Source organism: Arachis ipaensis, chromosome B2 (genome assembly GCF_059453495.1).
Source record: "Arachis ipaensis isolate K30076 ecotype BB chromosome B2, ASM5945349v1, whole genome shotgun sequence".
Classification (NCBI taxonomy): domain Eukaryota; kingdom Viridiplantae; phylum Streptophyta; class Magnoliopsida; order Fabales; family Fabaceae; genus Arachis; species Arachis ipaensis.
This window is the reverse complement of record NC_142437.1, coordinates 49,189,784-49,209,045: the sequence shown is the minus strand read 5'-3', so window position 1 is coordinate 49,209,045 and position 19,262 is coordinate 49,189,784. Positions and strand designations below refer to the sequence as shown.

The 19,262-nt window shown below is 38.9% G+C and overlaps 1 non-coding gene across 1 annotated transcript; it reads left to right on the top strand.

The window, feature by feature from the left end:
* Nucleotides 1-13,774: 13,774 nt before the first annotated feature.
* On the top strand, nt 13,775-13,883 carry LOC148573913 (small nucleolar RNA R71). Its single transcript, XR_015906748.1, has one exon. It is a non-coding gene; the product is annotated as a small nucleolar RNA R71 (small nucleolar RNA).
* The last annotated feature ends 5,379 nt before the right edge of the window (nt 13,884-19,262 follow it).

Below are 19,262 nucleotides of genomic sequence, written 5' to 3'. Positions count from 1 at the left end.
TTACCTGTCATGTCATAAGGGGCCTCTTGAGATGGGTTTTGAGTGTTGATAGCTGAAACTTGCATTCCACCCATCTGTTGAGTAAGTAGACTTATTTGCTGAGACATAAGCTTGTTCTGAGCAAGAAGAGCATTAAGAGCTTCTACTTCCATAACACCCTTCTTCTGAGGAGCCTCAGAGTTCACAGGATTCCTGTTACATGAGTATAAATATTGGTTGCTAGCGACCAATTCAATCAGCTCAATAATCTCCTCCGGTGTCTTCTTCTTGTGCAATGAACCACCTGCAGAATTATCTAAGCGCATCTTGGACATTTCACCCAAGAGTTCATAAAATATTTCAAGTTGGGTCCATTTAGAGAATATGTCCGGAGGGCATTGCCTAATCAGTAGCTTGTACCTCTCCCAAGCTTCATAAAGAGTTTCACCATCCCTCTGCCTGAAGGTTTGAGCCTCCACCCTAAGCTTAGTCAGCTTCTTGGGTGGGAAAAATTTACTAAGAAACTCAGTAACAACCTTGTCCCAAGTATTCAAACTCTCCTTGGGTTGGGAATCTAGCCATAGCTTTGCTCCATCCCTCAAAGCAAACGGGAAGAGCATGAGTTCGTACACCTCTGGGTTCACTCCATTTGTCTTCACAGTATCACAAATTTGTAGAAAATTAGAAATAAATTGATTTGGGTCTTCGTGGGAAAGACCATGATACTGGCAGTTTTGTTGCACCAGGGTGACCAATTGTCGCTTCAACTTAAAGTTGTTCGCAGTTATAGGAGGTACCACAATGCTTTTTCCATAAAGATCTGCAGTTGGAGCAGAGTAAGAGCCAAGCACTCTCCTTTGTTGATCATCCCCATTCGGGTTTGCCACATTGGCATTAACAGCATTATTGTGATCCATAGTGGACTCTGCAGCCTTGCAACGTCTTGCTTGTTGTAAACGTCGCCTACAAGTCCTTTCAGGTTCTGGATCAAAGTCTAAAAGAGGTTCCTTGTCTCTGTTCCTGTGCATAAACAAACAAAAAATAAGAAAAGGTGGGAATCTCTACATCAGAGTGCAAAGAAGTCCCAGTGAGGTATCCTGTGTAAAATAATAAAATAAAAATCCTAAATAAAATAAATAAATAAATTTCAAAAATAATAACTAAAGTTAAACAAAAATTTTCGAAAATTAACAGGAAAAATAAACTAGATAATTAAAATAAAATTAACTAGGTGACACCAAACTTAATTTCAGAAATTAAGGAAAAATATTAATGCTATTTTAAAAAAATTTAAATAAAATTAAAACTAAAATGCCTAATCTAAGCAATCAAACAACTGATAGTTGTTAATCACTATCAATCCCCGGCAACGGCGCCAAAAACTTGGTGCGGAATTTCTAACCACAAACTAACTGGCAAGTGCACCGGGTCGTACCAGGTAATACCTCAGGTGAGTGAGGGTCGATCCCACGAGGGTTGAAGGATCAAGCAATAATGATTGATTGATTGGCTTAGTCAAGCAAACAGAAAAGAGTGTTTGAATATTCAAAGAGCATTAAACAATCATGCAGAAATTAAAATAGTAAAGTAGATAAGTTGGGAATAAAATATGGAGAAAGAAGTTAAGGCTTCAGAGTTATCTATTTTCTGGATTTATGTTTCTTATTAATTTATTTTAATCATGTAAGATTTAATTCATGGCAACTATATGTGACTAGACCCTAATTCCTTAGACCTTCCTAGTCTCCTCTAAAATTCATCAACAACCAATTCCTTGGTCAATTAATTCAAATTAGGGGGTGAAGTTCAATTCTAGTTATATGCCACAGAAATCCTAATTACCGAAATATAAAAGGATTATATGTCACGTATCCCGTTAAATTCAGATAAACTAGAAATTTAGGAGAAGTTGTTTTCAAGCTGTTGTTAAAGTAAAGAGCTTTTCCAAGTTATACAAGAACTCAATTAGAAAGAGGGTCATACTTTCGTTGCACCCAAATTCATAAAATAAAGAACGAAAACAATTCTTAAATATAAATCAAGACATGAATTAAAATAGAAAAAAAAATAAAATCTATTAGACAGAGCTCCTAACCTTAACAGTGGAGGTTTAGTTGCTCATGGTTCAGAATAAGGATTGTAAATTGTGAATTAGAATGGAATAATGTTGTGCTGGAATCCCCTTTTATATCTAATCCTAATTAATTTAAAATCTATCTTCTAAAACTAAAATAATATCTTTTCCTATTTTTGAATTAAAAATAAAGTTTAAATCAAAATTAATTAAAGCAATCATCATGTCTTCAATTGATGGATGGGGACCATTTTCTTCATATGGTCCACGCCTAACTTGGAGTGGGCATAATCATTCTTGTGTGAATCCCTCTTGAGTCTCTGCTATCCTCTGGCTCTAGTCTGAGTTTATGGGCCGAAAACTAGGTTAAAACTCGGCCTGAAATCGCCCCCAACATTTTTGCGTTTTCTGCATGTCGCGCATGTCACGCGTACGTGTCAGGCACGCGCACGCGTCACTCCTCGCTGGTCAGCTCCTTAGTTTATTTTCTTTCTCTGCACAAACTCCATCAAATCCATTCAAATGCTACCTAAAATAAACAAAATTGCAAAAGACTCAAAATAGCATCCATATTGGCTAAAAGATAATTAATTCTTTATTAAACTCAACAATTTAGATGCAAATTCACTAGGAAAAGATAGGAAAGATGTTCACGCATCAGGAAGCTGGCGTTGAACGCTAGCCAGGATATCCCTACTGGGCATTCAACACCCAAAATGGTAAGGGAACTGGTGTTTAACGCCAGTATGGGTATACAACATGGGTGTTCAACGCCCAAGGAGCCATCAGAGTTGGCGTTGAACGCTAGTAAAGGCACACCCTCTGAGTGCTCAATACCTACTCAAGAAATCTCTATCCAAGAACTAAAGGAAGCCAAGGCTCATATAGAGACCATAGAGGTTTCTTTGTATGCACTTCTGCAATGCATGAGTTTTGATGACCACTCATCCTCTGATGAGGATGAAGACACTAGGGAAGAGCAAGTTGCTCAGTAGCTAGGATCTCTCATGAAACTGAATGCCAAGCTATTTGGTATAAAGCCTTTGGAGGAAGAACCTCTAATTCTTTCCAAAGAACTCAACGCTTTGGTTCAGCAGAAGCTACCTCAGAAGCTTCTAGATCTTGGACGCTTCCTGATTCCTTGCACCATAGGCACCATGACCTTTGAGAAGGTTCTGTGTGACCTAGAGTCAAGCATAAATCTCATGCCACTCTCTGTGATGGAGAAGCTAGGAATCTTTAAGGTATAAGCTGCAAACATCTCACTAGAGATGGCAGACAAGTCAATGAAGAAGCCATATGGTTTAGCAGAGGATGTCTTGGTAAAGGTTAAAGACCACTACATCCCTGCAAACTTCATAGTCTTGGACACTGGGGAAGATGAGGATGAATCCATCATCTTTGGAAGACCTTTCCTAGCCACTGCCAATGCTATCATTGATGTAGCTAAGGGAGAATTGATTCTACAACTAGGGGAGGATCACATATTGTTCAAGATGCCTCACCCCAACTCTCCCTCTGAGATAACTGTGCAACACTTAGTGTTTCAACCATCTCTTTCAGTGCAGAGCTGTACTAAACCCCCAAGCATCAATTCTAGGTTTGGTGTTGGGCAGCCATTAACAAGCATTGAGAACAAAGGTACTCGGAAGAAAGTACCTAAAGGCTGGAGGGACAAGAAAGCCCCCACTAAAGGCCTCTCACCTGGCATTATAGTTGTCTTCACCAAGAAACCAGTCATACCACATACAGTGAGTCATATCCTGTCTCTAGAGCATATGGAGCTCATTCACAAGAAGACAGAAAGAAAGTTCATTGTAAGGGTGAAATTCTGAGCCAATACTCACCTCCATAAGGAGCTAATCGTCAAGCTAATGACGTTAAAGAAGCGCTTATTGGGAGGCAATCCAACCTTAATTAATTATTTCTATTTCTTTTAATTCCTTAATTTTGTTTTTCTTTAAGTTATTTCTTTAGGTTCATGATCATATGCAGTAGTCAGGACAGAGACAGAAAAATTAAGCAGTGAAAACAGAACACTCTGAATGGAGTGTTACCGGCATTGACGCTAGTCAGGGAGCACTAGTTGGGCGCTCAACGCCCCCAATGGGCAGCATAGCTGGCGTTCCTGGGTGTTCAACGCCAATACAGAGGGCAGGGAATCTAAATTCCCTAGCCTCTCAGGACCAGTGGGTCCCACAGCATCTTTACCTACCCCACTTTTTCCTCTCTCTTTCACACTTTCCTATACACTCTTTCCTATAAACCCTAGCCCAATCACATCCATATCACTTCTCCAATACCATCATAACTCCGACCATCCCCCACCCACTTCAAAATCAAATTTACCTCCCAATTACCCACCCAAGGACGAACCCAACCCTACCCCCTCCTATAAATACCCCTCCTTATATCCCTTCATACCCACACACTTCATACACTCATAGGCCCCATTTGGCCGAGCCCTCTCTCTTCCTCCATCTCCTTCTATTTTTTTCTTCTTTTACTCCATTCTTCTCCTTTCTTTATTTTTGCTCGAGGATGAGCAAAGCTTTTAAGTTTGGTGTGGGAAAAGCATTACTTTTTGCTTTCCATTACCACTTATGGCACCCAAGGTTGGAGAATCCTCTAGAAAGAGGAAAGGAAAGGCAGTGATCCCTGAGGTCCCTTTCAAGCTTAAGAAGAATGAGTATCCAAAAATCTGAAGAGAGATCCGGAGAAGAGGTTGGAAAGTCGTAACCAATCCCAATCAAGATGTTATAATTTTAATGGTGCAAGAGTTCTATGCTAATGCATGCGTTACTAAAAACTATGACACTAGTGTGAACCCAAATCCAAATAATTGGAGCACCATGGTCCGAGAGAAAATCTTAGATTTCAGCTCGGAAAGTGTGAGGTTGGCGTTCAACTTGCCTTTGATGCAAGGAGACCCACATCCTTACACTAGGAGAGTCAACTTTGATCAGAGACTGGATCAAGTGCTCTCAGACATCTGTGTCGAAGAAGCACAGTGGAAAAGGGATTCCCAAGGCAAGCCCATTCAACTAAGAAGGATTGACCTAAAGCCCAAAGCTAGAGGATGGTTGGAATTCATCCAACGCTCTGTCATCCCTACTAGCAATCGGTCAGAAGTAACCCTTGAGGGAGCCATCATGATCCATTGTATCATGATTGGAATTGAGGTGGAAGTACATGAGGTGATTCCTCAAGAATTGTATAAGATAGCTGATAAGCCTTCCAACCAAGCAAGGTTGGCATTCCCACACCTCATTTGTCATCTATGCAATTCAGCTGGAATTGTCATAGAGGGAGATATCTCCATTAGGGAAGAAAAGCCCATCACTAAGAAGAGGATGGAGCAAATGAGAGAGCATGCACAAGAGCCTATACAGCTGCCTCAGCATGAGATCCCTGAGATGCCCCAAGGGATGTATTTTCCTCTTCAAGGCTATTGGGATCAATGGCATGCTTCCATGAGAGAACTTAAGCTCTAACATGAATCAGTTGAGGATGGAGCATCAAGAACATTCCACCATCCTCAATGAAATTAGAGAAGACTAAAGGGCTATGAGGGAAGAACAACAGAGACAAAGGATTGACATTGAAGAGATAAAGCACTACATTGGGCCCTCAGGGAGGAGTACTAGCCGCCACCATTAAAGGTGGATTCATTCTCTTTATCTTCTTTTCTTTTGTTATTTTTCTATTTTCTGTTATGTTGTATTGTCTGTTCTCTTGTTCTTATTGCATGATCATTTCCATCTATGTCTTAAAGTTATCAAATGTTCCATATATCTCTCACCTTGCCTAAAAAAAAATTTTATTTGAAAAGAATTGAGAGATATATGAATTTTAAGTTTATCATAAGAATAGTTCAATTATTTTGATGTGGTGGCATTGCCTTTGTTTTCTGAATGTATGAATAAAAAGTGCATATTTGAAGTTGGAATTTTAGAACGTTGGCTCTTGAAAGAATGATGATAAAAGTGAAGTATTATTGGTAATCTGAAAAATCCAAAAATTGATTCTTGAAGCAAAAAAAAAGCAGCAAAAAGAAAAAAGAAAAGCATGTTGCAAAAGAAAAAAAAATAATATATATGCATGCAAAAAAAATATTTAAATAAATAAAAAGCAGAAAAAGTCAATAGCTCTTTAAACCAAAAGGCAAGAGCAAAAAGCCAATAACCTTTTAAACCAAAAGGCAAGGGTAAAAGGATCGAAGGTTTTCAACATCAATGGTTAGGAAGGCCTACAAGGAATAAAATTCTGGCCTAAGCGGCTCAACCATGCTATCCCTAACCATATGCTTGTGGTGTGAAGGTGTCAAGTGAAAAGCTTGAGACTGAGCAGCTAAAGTCGTGGTCCAAAGAAAAAAGAGTATGCTTAAGAACTTTGGACACCTCTATCTAGGGATTCTAGCAAAGCTGAATCACAATCCGAAAGGGTTCACGCAGTTAAAGTGTTTGTGGCATTTATGTATCCGGTGGTAATACTGGAAAATAAAATGCTTAGGGTCACGGGCAAGACTCTGAAAGCTATGTTCAAGAATAAAAAAGAACTGAACTAGGAGAATCAATAATATCATCTGGATTCCAAATTCCTAAAGATGCCAGCCATTCTGAGTTTTAATGGATAGTGAGATGCCAAAACTGTTCAGAAGTAAAAAGCTACTAAGTCCCGCTCATCTAATTGAAACTGAGCTTCATTGGAAACTCTGAGATTTATTGTATCTTACTCTTCTTTTTTATCCTACTGTGTTTTTAGTTGCTTGGGGACAAGCAACAGTTTAACTTTTGGTGTTGTGATGAGCAAATATTTTATACGCTTTTTGACATCATTTTCATATAGTTTTTTGCATGTTTTGTTTAATTGTTGTTAAGTTCTCATAGGTTTTAGTGTTAAATTCACATTTTTGGATTCTACTTTGAGTTTGTGTGTTTTTATGTAATTTCAGCTAAATTAAGGAGCTGGAGCAAAAGTCTGATTCAGAGACAGAAAAAACACTGCAGATGTTGTCTGGATCTAACCTCCTTGCACTCGGAAGAGATTTTCTGGAGTTATAGAAGTCTAAATGGAGCGTTCACAACGGCTATGGAAAGATGACTTCTAGAGATTTCCAGCAATCTATAATAGTCCATACTTTACTTCAGAATAGAATGCCCAAAACTGGCGTCCAACGCCAGCCTCCTGCCCCATTCCAGGCGTCCAGTGACCAAAGGAGGAGACCAGCATCCAAACGCCCAAAGAGGATCCCCTAGCCAACGTTCAATGCCTTAGAGGCCTCCTAGCGCGTGGATCTCATCAAAGCTCAGCCCAAACACTCCCCAAGTGGGCCCCAGAAGTGGATTTTAGCACTAAAAGACTGTTTTACCCTTTCTTATGTAATCCATAGTCATTAGTTTAGTATTTAAGGGATATTTTACATAATCATACAGACCTCTAGACATCTATGCTATATTTTTTGTTTATAATTGTGTTTTCTATCAGTATGAGTTTCTAAACCTCCTAGGTTGAGGGGAGGAGCCCTGCTGAGTTTTATGGATTAAAAAAAGTACTACTGTTTCTCTTCAATTCTTGTTTGATTTAATTCTAAGATGTATCTTCATTCTTCAACTTGATGAATGGGATGACCCATGACAATCATCTTTGTTCATTATACTAAGACCGCGTGCCTAATAACCACCCGTGTTCTTCTTGGGTTCATGTGAATACGTGACTGGAAAGCATCGAACCACCAGTTTGATTATAGATCTCTTAGACAGCTAATCCACGACTTCGTTGGGGACTTCTCGAGACACCAGTTCAGCCGAGTTATGGGGAGATTAGGGTCTCTGTGGTAGAGGCTTGAACCCAAAGGCGCAGCATTTTCTGATCCGAAAGATTCGACCTTGTCTGTGGCTTTTTTAGTAGGATTATTAAGGAGAATAGACTGCAGGAGTTTCACCCTCAATCAGAATGGATCCACACTAACCCTGGGGTTCAGATCTGGAGGAGATTGGCGACCACGGCCGTACGGCGTTGATTACATACAGATTGACATAGAAGAAATCATTCACAATTGAAGAAGATAGAAATACCAGAGTTAATCCGGAAGGACAAAGCATCTCCAAGCCTTAACTATCTTCTTATCACTGCTTATAATCAAACCTTGTAATTCAATTTTTCATTCCTTTTATGCTTTTAACCAAATTCAAACCAAAAACTCTTCTATTTTCCTGACTAAGATCTGCAAGATAACCATAGCTTGCTTCAAACCATAATCCTCGTGGGATCGACCCTGACTCGCTCTGGTATTACTTGGACGACCCAGTGCACTTGCTGGTTCAACTGTACGAAGCGAGGGGATTCGCACACCATAGAACAAGGTTAAATGTCACAGTTCATCCTCATTTCATGAGATGAAGAATGAAAATGCACAAGAAAAAGGAATCAAAGGTGTAATGAAATAGAAATAGTAATATTATTAATCCATGAGAATCAGCAGAGCTCCTAACCCTAACTTAGGAGGTTTAGTAGCTCATAGCTTACAAAAAGTAATAGTGAAATGTGCAAAAGGGGAAAGATCAAAAGTTCTTAACAAATGTGATCTTTGTTCTATATATAATAACCTAATAGCTAAGAAGTACGAAAAGTATAATTGACTAGACTAAAGGTGTGAAGTCCACTCTTGGGCCCACTTTGGTTGAGTACTTGGGCTGAGCTTGGCATCCAACTTGAGGGATGGGCATTAAACGCCTATTAGAGGGTTGATCCAGACTGCCTTGTGCTTCTTGGTGGGTGTTGAACGCCCCAAGGAGGGGTGATTGGGCGTTCAACGTTGGCTTGAGTCCCTTTGTAGCGTTAAACGCTAGAAAGGGGAGAGTTCTTGGGCGTTCAACGCCCAATATAGGGAGGCTCCTTCGAAGAAAAGTATATACTATTATATATTGATGAAAAGATCTAAAATTTAGCTTTCCAACGACGTTGAGAGTGCATCATTTAGACCTCTGTAGCTCCAGAAATGCTCATTTGAGTGCATGGAGGTCAGAATCTGACAGTATCTGCTACGCTTTACTTGCCTTTGAATCAGACTTTGCCAAAGCTCGTCAATTTTAGCCAAAAATTACCTAAAATCATAAAAAAACACAACAACTCAAAGTAGAATCCAAAAATATGAATTTTGCCTTAAAACCAAGGAAAATAAAATGAAACTTAAACAAAACATAACTAAAATAATATGAAAATGATGCCAAAAAGCATATATAATATCCGCTCATCAGATCACCAAAATTAAATTGTTGCTTGTCCCCAAGCAACCAAAAATAGAGTAGTATTAAAAAGAAGAGAATGATACAATAAATCTCAGAGTTTTCAATGAAGCTCAGTTCCAATTGATGAGCGGGGCTGGTAACCATTTACTTCTGAACAATTTTGGCATCTCACTATCATTTGAAGCTTAGAAGTATTGGCATCTTTAGGGACTCAGAATCCAGATGATATTATTGACTCTCTTAGTTTATCTTTTCTTGATTCTTGAACACAACTTCTTTTTTAGCCTGGTCGTGACCTTAAACGTTTTATTTTCCAATATTACCACCAGATACATAACCGCCATAGGCACTTAACTGGGTGAACTCGATTGGATTGTGAGTCAGCTTTGCTAGAATCCCCAGACAGTGGTACCTAGAGTTCTTAGGCACACTCTTTTGCTTTCAGGATCACAACTTTAACTGCTCAGTCTCAAGCTTTTCACTTGACACCTTCACACCACAAGCATTTAGTCAGGGGAAGCAGCTCATTTGAACTTTTTAGGCCAAGATTTTATTTCGTCAGACCCTCCTAACCATTAATAGTCAAAGCCTTAGACCCTTGCTATTGCCTTTGGTTTAAAGAGTTATTGGATTTTTCTTTTTCTTTCTTTTTTTTCTCCTCTCTTCTCTTTTTTTTTTGTTACTTTTTCTTGTTTCAAGAATCAATATTTGTTTGGTTTTTCAGATCACCAATAATACTTTTCCTTTTCCATCATTCTTTCAAGAGCCAACACACTTTACTCCAACATCAAATATGCACTATTAATTCATGCATTCAGAAAGTAAAAGTAATGCCACCATAATAAATAATTGGACTATTCTTATTATATAACTTGAGTTTATGTATCTCACTTTTCTTTTTCAAATAATTTTTTCTTTTATGTATGGTGAGAGATACATCAAATATTTCATAGCTTTAGGACATAAACAAAGATGACCATGCACTAGAAATAGGAAACAGACAATAGAACACAATGAAAAGTAGAAAAATAACATAGGTAAGGGAATGTAACATGACCACCTTAGTAATGGCAGCTACTGCTTCCTCTAGTGGATCCAATGGAGTATTTAGGCTCCTCTATATCTCGTCCTTGCCTTTGTTGCTCTTCCCTCATAGCTCTTTAATCTTCTCTTATTTCGTGGAGGATGGTGGATTGCTCTTGGTGCTACAACCTCAGTTGATCCACGTTGGAGCTCAATTCTCCTAGAGAGGTGTTTAGTTGGTCCCAATAGTTTTGGGGAGAAAAATACATCCCTTGAGGCTTCTCAGGGATTTCTGAAGGCGGCTGCATAGGCTCTTGAGCAAGCTCTCTGACATGCTTCATCCTTCTTTTAGTGATGGGCTTGTCCTCCTCAATAGGAAATCTCCTTCTATGACAATTCCAGCTGAATTGCATAAGTGATAGATAAGATGTGGGAATGCCAACCTTGCTTGGGTGGAGATTTTTCTGCCACCTTGTACATCTCTTAAGGTATCACCTTATGTACCTCCATCTCATTCCCAAGCACAATGCAGTAAATCATGATTGCTCGGTCAATAGTCACTTCGGACCGGTTACTAGTAGGGATGATAGAGCGTTGGACGAATTGCAACTATCCTCTAGCTACGGGCTTAAGGTCAAGCCTTCTTAGTTGGAAAGGCTTGCCTTGAGCATCCCTCTTCCACTAAGCTCCTTCCACACAAATGCCTGAAAGGACTTTGTCCAGCCTTTGATCGAAATTGACTCTTCTAGTGTAAGGATGCGGGTCTCCTCGCATTAATGGCAGTTGGAGCGCCAACCTTACACTTTTCGGGCTGAAACCCAAGAGCCGCTCTCGGACCATGGTACACCAATTTTTGGGAAATGGGTTCACACTAGTGTCATGCTTTTTGGTGACCCAAGCATTGGCATAAAACTCTTGCACCATTAAGATCCCAACTTCCAGGATAGGATTGGTCAGAACTTCCTAACCTTTTCTCTAGATTTCTTGTTGGATCTTTGGGTACTCATTCTTTTTTAGCCTAAAGGGGACTTTGGGAATCACCCTTTTCTTTGTCACTACTTCATAGAGGTGGTCTTGATGAGCTTTGGTGATAAATCTCTCTATTTCCTAAGATTCAGAAGCGGAGGCAATGGCCTTTCCTTTCCTCTTCCTTGAGGTTTCACCAGACTTTGGTGCCATACTTAGGGATGGTAGAAGTCAAAAAGCAAATCTTTTGCAACACCAAACCTAAGAACTTTGTTTGTCCTTGCACAAATATGAGCAAAAGGAAAAAAGAGAGTAGAAGAAGAAAAGAAGAGTAGAGATAGAGGGAGAGAAGGATTTGGCCAAGTGGGGGTTATTGTGTATGAGGTGTGTGTTTGAAGGGTTATAGGAAGGGTTATTTATAGGGGTGGGTTAAGGTTGGGTTCGGTCATAAGGGGGTGTGGGTGGGAAAGATTTGAATTTGAAATGGGTGGGGGTTGGTAGGAATTGATGGATGGGAGTGATGAAGGGTTTTGGGAAGAGAAAAGGGTGATGTGGATGTGATTGGTTGAGGGTGTATAGGGAAGAGTATGTGGGGAAGAAGGAAAGTAGGAGAGATAGGAAGGTGGGGTAGGTGGACATTCAGTGGGACCCACTAATCTTGAGAGGCTAGGGAATTCAAATTTTCTGCCCCTTGTGGGAGTTGAACGCCTAGTCTCTACTCCCTGGCTGGCGTTCAACGCTAGCTTCTTGCTCCATGTAGGGTGTTGGACGCCCATTAGGGTCTCCTTCCTTAGCGTTCAACACCAGTAATACTGCTCCCTCTTGGGCGTTGAACACCCAGAATAGTCCCATTCTGGCGTTCAACGCCAGCAAAGCTGCCCCTTCTTGGGCATTGAACGCCCACACTTCTCCTTGTGTGGCATTCAACGCCAGCTTTCTTACCCATATGGGGCATTGAACGCCCCTCCTGCCTCTTTGTTTGGCGTTCAACGCCAGCAAGGGGATCACTCCAGGGTGTTCTGTTTCCATCTCTGAATGTTTTTGTCTCTTACTACTACACATGATCACAAACTTTAAAAAGGAAATATCTATGGAAATAACTTAATATAACTCGAGTAGAAATAACTAAAAAAATAACAATACTATAATTATGGTTGGGTTGCCTCCTAACAAGCGCTTCTTTAACATCTCTAGCTTGATGGTTAGCCTCTTTACGGGGATGGATAGGGGCTCAGAGTTTCACACCTTACAGTTAACTTCCTTCTTGTGCTCTCATGGATGAGCTCCATGTGTTCTAGAGATAGGATCTTGTTCATAGTGTGTGGAATGACTGGGCTGTCGGTGAAGACAACTCTCATGCCACGTGAGAGGCCTTCAGTGGGGATTTTTTTATCCCTCCAGCCTTTAGGTACCTTTTTCTTAGTACCTTCATTCTCATTGCTTGATGATGGTTTCTCAACACCAAACTTAGATTTGGTGTCTGGGGGCTCTGTGAAGCTCTGCACAGAGAGAAAGGGTTGGAATACTAAGTGTTGCACAGTTGTCTCTCCTTTAGGGAGGGAGTTAAGTCTAGGAATCTTGAACAAGATGTGATCTTCCCATAACTGTAGAACGAGCTCTCCCTTTGCCACATCAATTATGGCATTGGCAAGGGCTAGGAAAGGTCTTCCAAGGATGATGGATTCATCCTTGTCCTCTCCAGTATCTAAGATTATAAAATCTGCAGGGTTTACTTTAGTATTACTTGAAAGCATGTTAAAAGGGATCTCAGGGATCGTTTTACTTAGCTGACCAATCTGTATGTCCAGATTCCTAATAGAAGATCTTGTTTCAGTAATGAAACTGTGAGTGGTCTTAGAGAGATCAGAGACTACAGTAGCTAAGTCAGAAAGGCTCTGGATAGAAGTCTCCATCTATTGCTGAGAAGGTGGGAATGGTCTGTTGTTGAACCTATTATGGGTTCTTCCACCTTGATTATTGTTAAAGCCTTGCTGAGGCTTCTATTGATCCTTCTATGAAAAGTTGAGATGATTCCAACATGATGAGTTGTAGGTGTTTCTATAAGGCTCAATGTGGAGATTCCCTAAGGAATTTCCCATATAGTGAACCTCTTCTATCATGGGTTGATCTGGATCATAGGCATCTTCTTCATAGGAGTTTTCTTGCATGCTGTCAGTTGCAACTTGCAATCCAGTCAGATGCTGAGAGATTATGTTGACCTGTTGGGTCAGGATCTTATTCTGAGCCAATATGGCATTCAGAGTATCAACCTCCAGGACTCCTTTCTTCTGAGCTACCACATTGTTCATAGGATTCCTCTCAGAAGTGTACATGAATTGGTTGTTTGCAGCTATGCCAATGAGTTCCTGTGCCTCTTCAGAAATTTTCTTTAGGTGGAGTGATCCATCAGTAGAGTGGTCCAATGCCATCTTGGATAATTCAGAGAGGCCATCATAGAATATATCTAGCAAGGTCCAGTCTGAAATCATGTTAGGAGGGCACTTTCTGATCAATTGCTTGTACCTCTCCCATGCTTCATAGAGGGATTTACCCTCTTTCAGTTTGAAGGTATGAACTTTCACCCTAAGCTTGCTCAGCTTCTAAGGTGGGAAGAACTTGGTCAAAAATGTATTGACCACCTTCTCCCAAAAGTCTAGGACAGTATCACAGATATGCTGGGATCTTCTTGTGAAAGTCCATGAAACTGGCAGTTCTGTTGAACTAGAGTGACCAGTTGAGTCTTTAGCTCAAAATTATTTGCACTAATGGCAGGTATAGAGATGCTTCACCCATAGAAATCAGAAGTGGGTACAGTAAAGTCACCTAGGACCTTCCTTGCGTCTTCTCTGTCATTGGGATTGGCTGCCATGTTTGTATTCTCTACTTCTTGTTTGAAAAGTTCCGTGAGATTTCTTTCAGAGTATTGTGGTCTAACTTATTGTAAACGCCTCCTTAGAGACCTCTCAGGTTCAGGATCAAGATTAAAGAGAGGTTCTTTATCCCTGTTCCTGTTCATAAACAAGAAGAAAGAATACAAGAAGAGAAGAAGAAAGGATTCTCTATGTCAGAGTATAGAGGTCATTTATTAGAGAGATAGGTCAAGAGTGAAGGAAAAGAAGATGTCCTTTAATAAGGATAGTTGTTGAAAATCAATAGAGAGAAACGAGGAGATATTTTCAAAAATAGAGAGGGAAAGAGAGATGAAATTTTCGAAAAAGAAGAAAAAGAAAAGAAATAGAAAGATAATAAGGTAAAACAAGTAACTAACTAACTGACAAGATTTGAAAACAAAATAACAGATTTGATTTTGAAATTAAAAGAAGAAAATGTAAAAGAAGATTTTAAAATTTAAAAGTTGAAAGGAAGAGTCAAACAAAGAAAGATAAAAATTGAAAAAGATTTAAAGTTTAAAAATTTTAAATTTAAAAAGAAGATAAGATAAGTAAGTTTTAAAATTTAGAAAAGAAAGATAAGATAAAGATTCAAAAAGATTTGGAAAGAAAAGATTTAAAAATTTAAAAATTTTAAAAGAAGATAAGATAAGAAAGATTTAAGGAAAAAGATATGACAAAAATTTGAAAAAGATTTTTAATTTAAATTTTGAAATTTGAATTTTTGAAAAAGATTTTGGATTTTAAAATTTGAAATTCAAATAAGATAAGATAAGATTTTTGAAATTTAAAGAAAGATAAACAAAAGATATGATAAAGATTTAAAAAAGATTTGAAAATATAAGATTTGAAATTAAAATTTAAATTTCAATAACAAGAAAATACGAAACTTAAAACTTTTAAATCAAGATAAGAAAAGATAGCAATATTTTCAAAAATTGAATAAGGATAAAAGAGATATTTTTTTTTTGGATTTTTGAATTTGAAAGAAAAAGAAAAACAACTAAGCGACACCAAACTTAAAAATTTAAGATCAAATGATACTAATTTTTGAAAATTAAAGGAAAAACAACTAAAAGATACCAAACTTTAAAGATTTTTAAATCAAACAAAGAAAAATATTAAGAACAATTCGAACACTGTGAAGAACACTCAAGAACAATTTTCAAAAATTTAAAAGAAAAAGATGAAAACAGACGGGACACCAAACTTAAAAACTAACACAAGACTAAAACAAAAGACAAAGATTACTAAAGAAAAGAAAAGGTTTTGAAAAATTTTTGAAGATGAAAACAAAAGACACAATTAAAAGAGTAACTAAACCATAAAAAAGCACCTAATCTAAGCAACAAGATAGTCCGGTAGTTTGCCAATCTTGAACAATCCCCAGCAACGGTGCCAAAAACTTGGTGCACGAAGTTAAACTCCGCAAGTTTCACACAGATGAACTGGCAAGTGCACCTGGTTGTCCAAGTATTACCTCAGGTGAGTGAGGGTCGATTCCCATGGAGATTGTCGGATTGAGCAAGCAATGGCTATCTTGTAGATCTTAGTTAGGTGATTAGAAAAGATGGTTGTTTGTTTAAAGGCATAGATAAAATAGTAAAGAACAAAATACCAGGTTGGTGTGAAAGCAGTAATAGAGATTCAGTTAAGGCTTCAGAGATGCGTATCCTTTCCGGATTAACTTTTCTTACTGTCTACTTCAATAACGAATGATTCATTCAATGGCAACCTTAAGTGATTAACTCATGTCCTCTCATCAAGTTAATCTCTTCTAAACCATAGCAGTCCACCATATCCGAGCAACTCATGTCCTCTCATCAAGTTAACTCATAGCTTCCCACTATGGCCAAAGGTGAAGACCTAAGAAATCCACTCCCCTTCGCGATCCTACCCAAAACTCCACAGACAAGGTCGTATCTTCCGAATCAGGGAATGCTACTTCTCTGACTCTAGTCTTAATGCCATAGAGACCTCAGTAACCCACGGTCAACAGAATTTTATGTCACTTATCCAAAGTCGCCCAGGTATGTTCTTGGAATCCGTAGTGCACTCTCTAGCTGTGGTTCAATGCTATCCGGGTCAGGACTCACACGAAACCCATGTAGAACAAGGATGAATGTCACGGTTCATCCTCAATTCATGAGATGAAGAACAAAAATGCACAAGAGAATGGAATCAAACCGGTATTGAAATAGAAATAGTAATATTATTAATCCATGAGAATCAGTAGAGCTCCTAACCCTAACTTAGGAGGTTTAATAGCTCACAGCTTACTGAAAATAATAGTGAAACGTGCAAAAAGACAAAGATCAGAAGTTCTTAACAAGTGTGATCTTTGTTCTATATATAATAACCTAATAGCTAAGAAGTACTAAAAGTATGATACACTAGAATAAAGGTGAGAAAATCCACTCTTGGGCCCACTTTGGTTGAGTACTTGGGCTGAGCTTGGCATCCAACTTGAGGGATGGGTATTGAGCGTCCATTAAGGGGTTGGTCCATGCTGCCTTGTGCTTCTTGGTGGTTGTTGAACGTCCCAAGGGGGGTGATTGGGCGTTCAACGCTGGCTTGAGTCCTCTTGGGGCGTTGAACGCTGGAAAGGGGTAGTTCTTGGGCGTCCAACACCCAATATAGGCAGGCTCTATCGAAGAAAAGTATAGACCATTATATATTGCTAAAAATCTCTGGAAGTTAGCTTTCCAATGCCATTGCAGGCATGTCATTTGAACCTCTGTAGCTCCAGAAATACGTGTTTGAGTGCATGGAGGTCAGAATCTGACAACATCTGCTTGCTTTCCTTGCCTTTGAATCAGACTTTGCCAAAGCTCCTCAATTTCAGAAAAAAATTACCTAAAATCATCAAAAAACACAACAACTCAAAGTAGAATCCAAAAATGTGAATTTTGCATCAAAACCTATGAAAATATAACGAAACTTAAACAAAACATAACTAAAACAATATGAAAATGATGCCAAAAAGTGTATAAAATATCCGATCATTACCCGCGTATGCGTGATACATGCACGACGGGACCAATGGTTGCTGCCTCAATAACTCAAGTGCGCGAGATGTGTGTCGCGTACACGAACATCTTTTTTCCTGGTTGCGTACGCGACCACATAGCATGTGACGCGAACAGTATTTACGGGTTGAGGAGCTCGCGTATGCGAGTCAGTGTCGCGTGCGTGAGAAATCAAATTTTTAAAGGTCGCATACGTGAAGGGATACACACAATGCGAGCATAAGCTACTGAGGAGCGGATATTTTATACGCTTTTTGGCATATTTTTCATATATTTTTTAGTATGTTTTGTTTTGTTTTATTAAGTTTTTACAAGTTTTAGTGTTAAATTCACATTTCTGGATTCTACTCTGAGCTTGTGTAGTTTTGTACAATTTCAGGTAATTTTTTGCTGAAATTGAGGAGTTGGAGCAAAAGTCTGATTCAGAGACAGAGAAAGTACTGCATATGCTGTCCACATCTGACCTCCTTGCATTCGAAAAAGCTTCTCTGGAGCTACAGAAGTCCAAATGGAGCGTTCTCAATGGTTATGGAAAGTTGACTTCCAGAGCCTTCAAGCAATATATAATAGTCCATACTTTGCTTCAGATTAGAAGGCCCAAAGCTGCTGTCAAACGCCAGCCTCCTGCCCCCTTCCAGGCGTCCAGTGCCCAAGGAGCAGAGCCCAGCGTCCAAATGCCCAGAGAGGACTCCCTGGCTGGCGTTTCACGCCGAAAAGACCTCATAGCACGTGGATCTCATCAAAGCTCAGCCCAAACACTCACTAAGTGGGCCCCAGAAGTTGATTTTAGTACTAAAAACACTGTTCTACCCTTACTAGTCATTCGTTTAGTATTTAAGGGATTTGATTCATGTTATTCGAACAACTTTTACCATCATTCAGCCTATTTTTGTTTCATACATTGTATTTCCTTTCAGTGTGAGTGATAAACCACTATTTCATGGTTTATCTTGTGCTCAATTGAGTGGTTTTTATCAACTCTTTACCCATTTATTCATACTAATCGCATGCTTTATGTCTTCCTTCCTAATTTTGTGCTATGATTGAAAACATGCTTCTTTGACCTTATATTTGCTAATATTAATCCTCTCTTATTACCATTAGATGCCTTGATATGTGTGTTAAGTGTTTTCAGGGATTACAGGGCAGGAATGACTTAGAGGATGGAAAAGAAGCATGCAAAAGTGGAAGGAATCCAAGAAGCTGAAGGAACTGCTAAAGCTGTCCAGCCTAACCTCTATGCACTCAAACGGTCATAACTTTAGCTACAGAGGTCCAAACGACGCGGTTCCAGTTGCGTTAGAAAGATAACGTCCGGGGCTTCGATTTGATATATAATATGCTATAGTTACCCTGACGCTAGGTGACGCGGTCGCGTGCTCCATGCGGACGCGTCGCAGTGGCGAAAAACCAGCGTGGTAGATTTCTTCTCCAGCGATTTCTAGGCTGCTTTTGACCCAGTTTTCGGCCCGAAAAACACAGATTAGAGGCTATAAAGTGGGGGAATGCATCCATTCATCAGGAAGTTTTTCACATTCACAATTTTAGGAGTAGATGTAGTTTTTAGACTCTCTTAGGATTAGGATTTAGGATTTCTCTTAGTTTTAGGAGTGACTCTCAATCCCAGGTTCAATGTTCTTTTTATTATTTTCCAAATTTTATTTATGAATTCTTCTATGTTACAGATTAATCTTTGAATTAATGTTATTTGAGGTATTTCAGTTTATTATTGCTTTCTTTTATTTACATTATTGTTATTCCCATCTGAAGACATTTTTATTCCAGTAGATTTACTTTTCTCCTTTTTGGTTTTGGTTAAGAAATCAGTAACTCAGGAGTTATCAAACTCAAACATGATTGATAATTGTTATCTTTGTTAATTAAATTGAACTTCAATAATCCCAATCTTTTCTTAGAAAATAAATAGGATCCGAAGATCAAACCAATTAATCCCTTGACCTTCCTTTGCCTTAGTAAAGGTTAACAAAGTGGAATTAAGATTCAATTTTCATCATCATTGATAAGGATAGCTAGGATAGGACCTCTAATT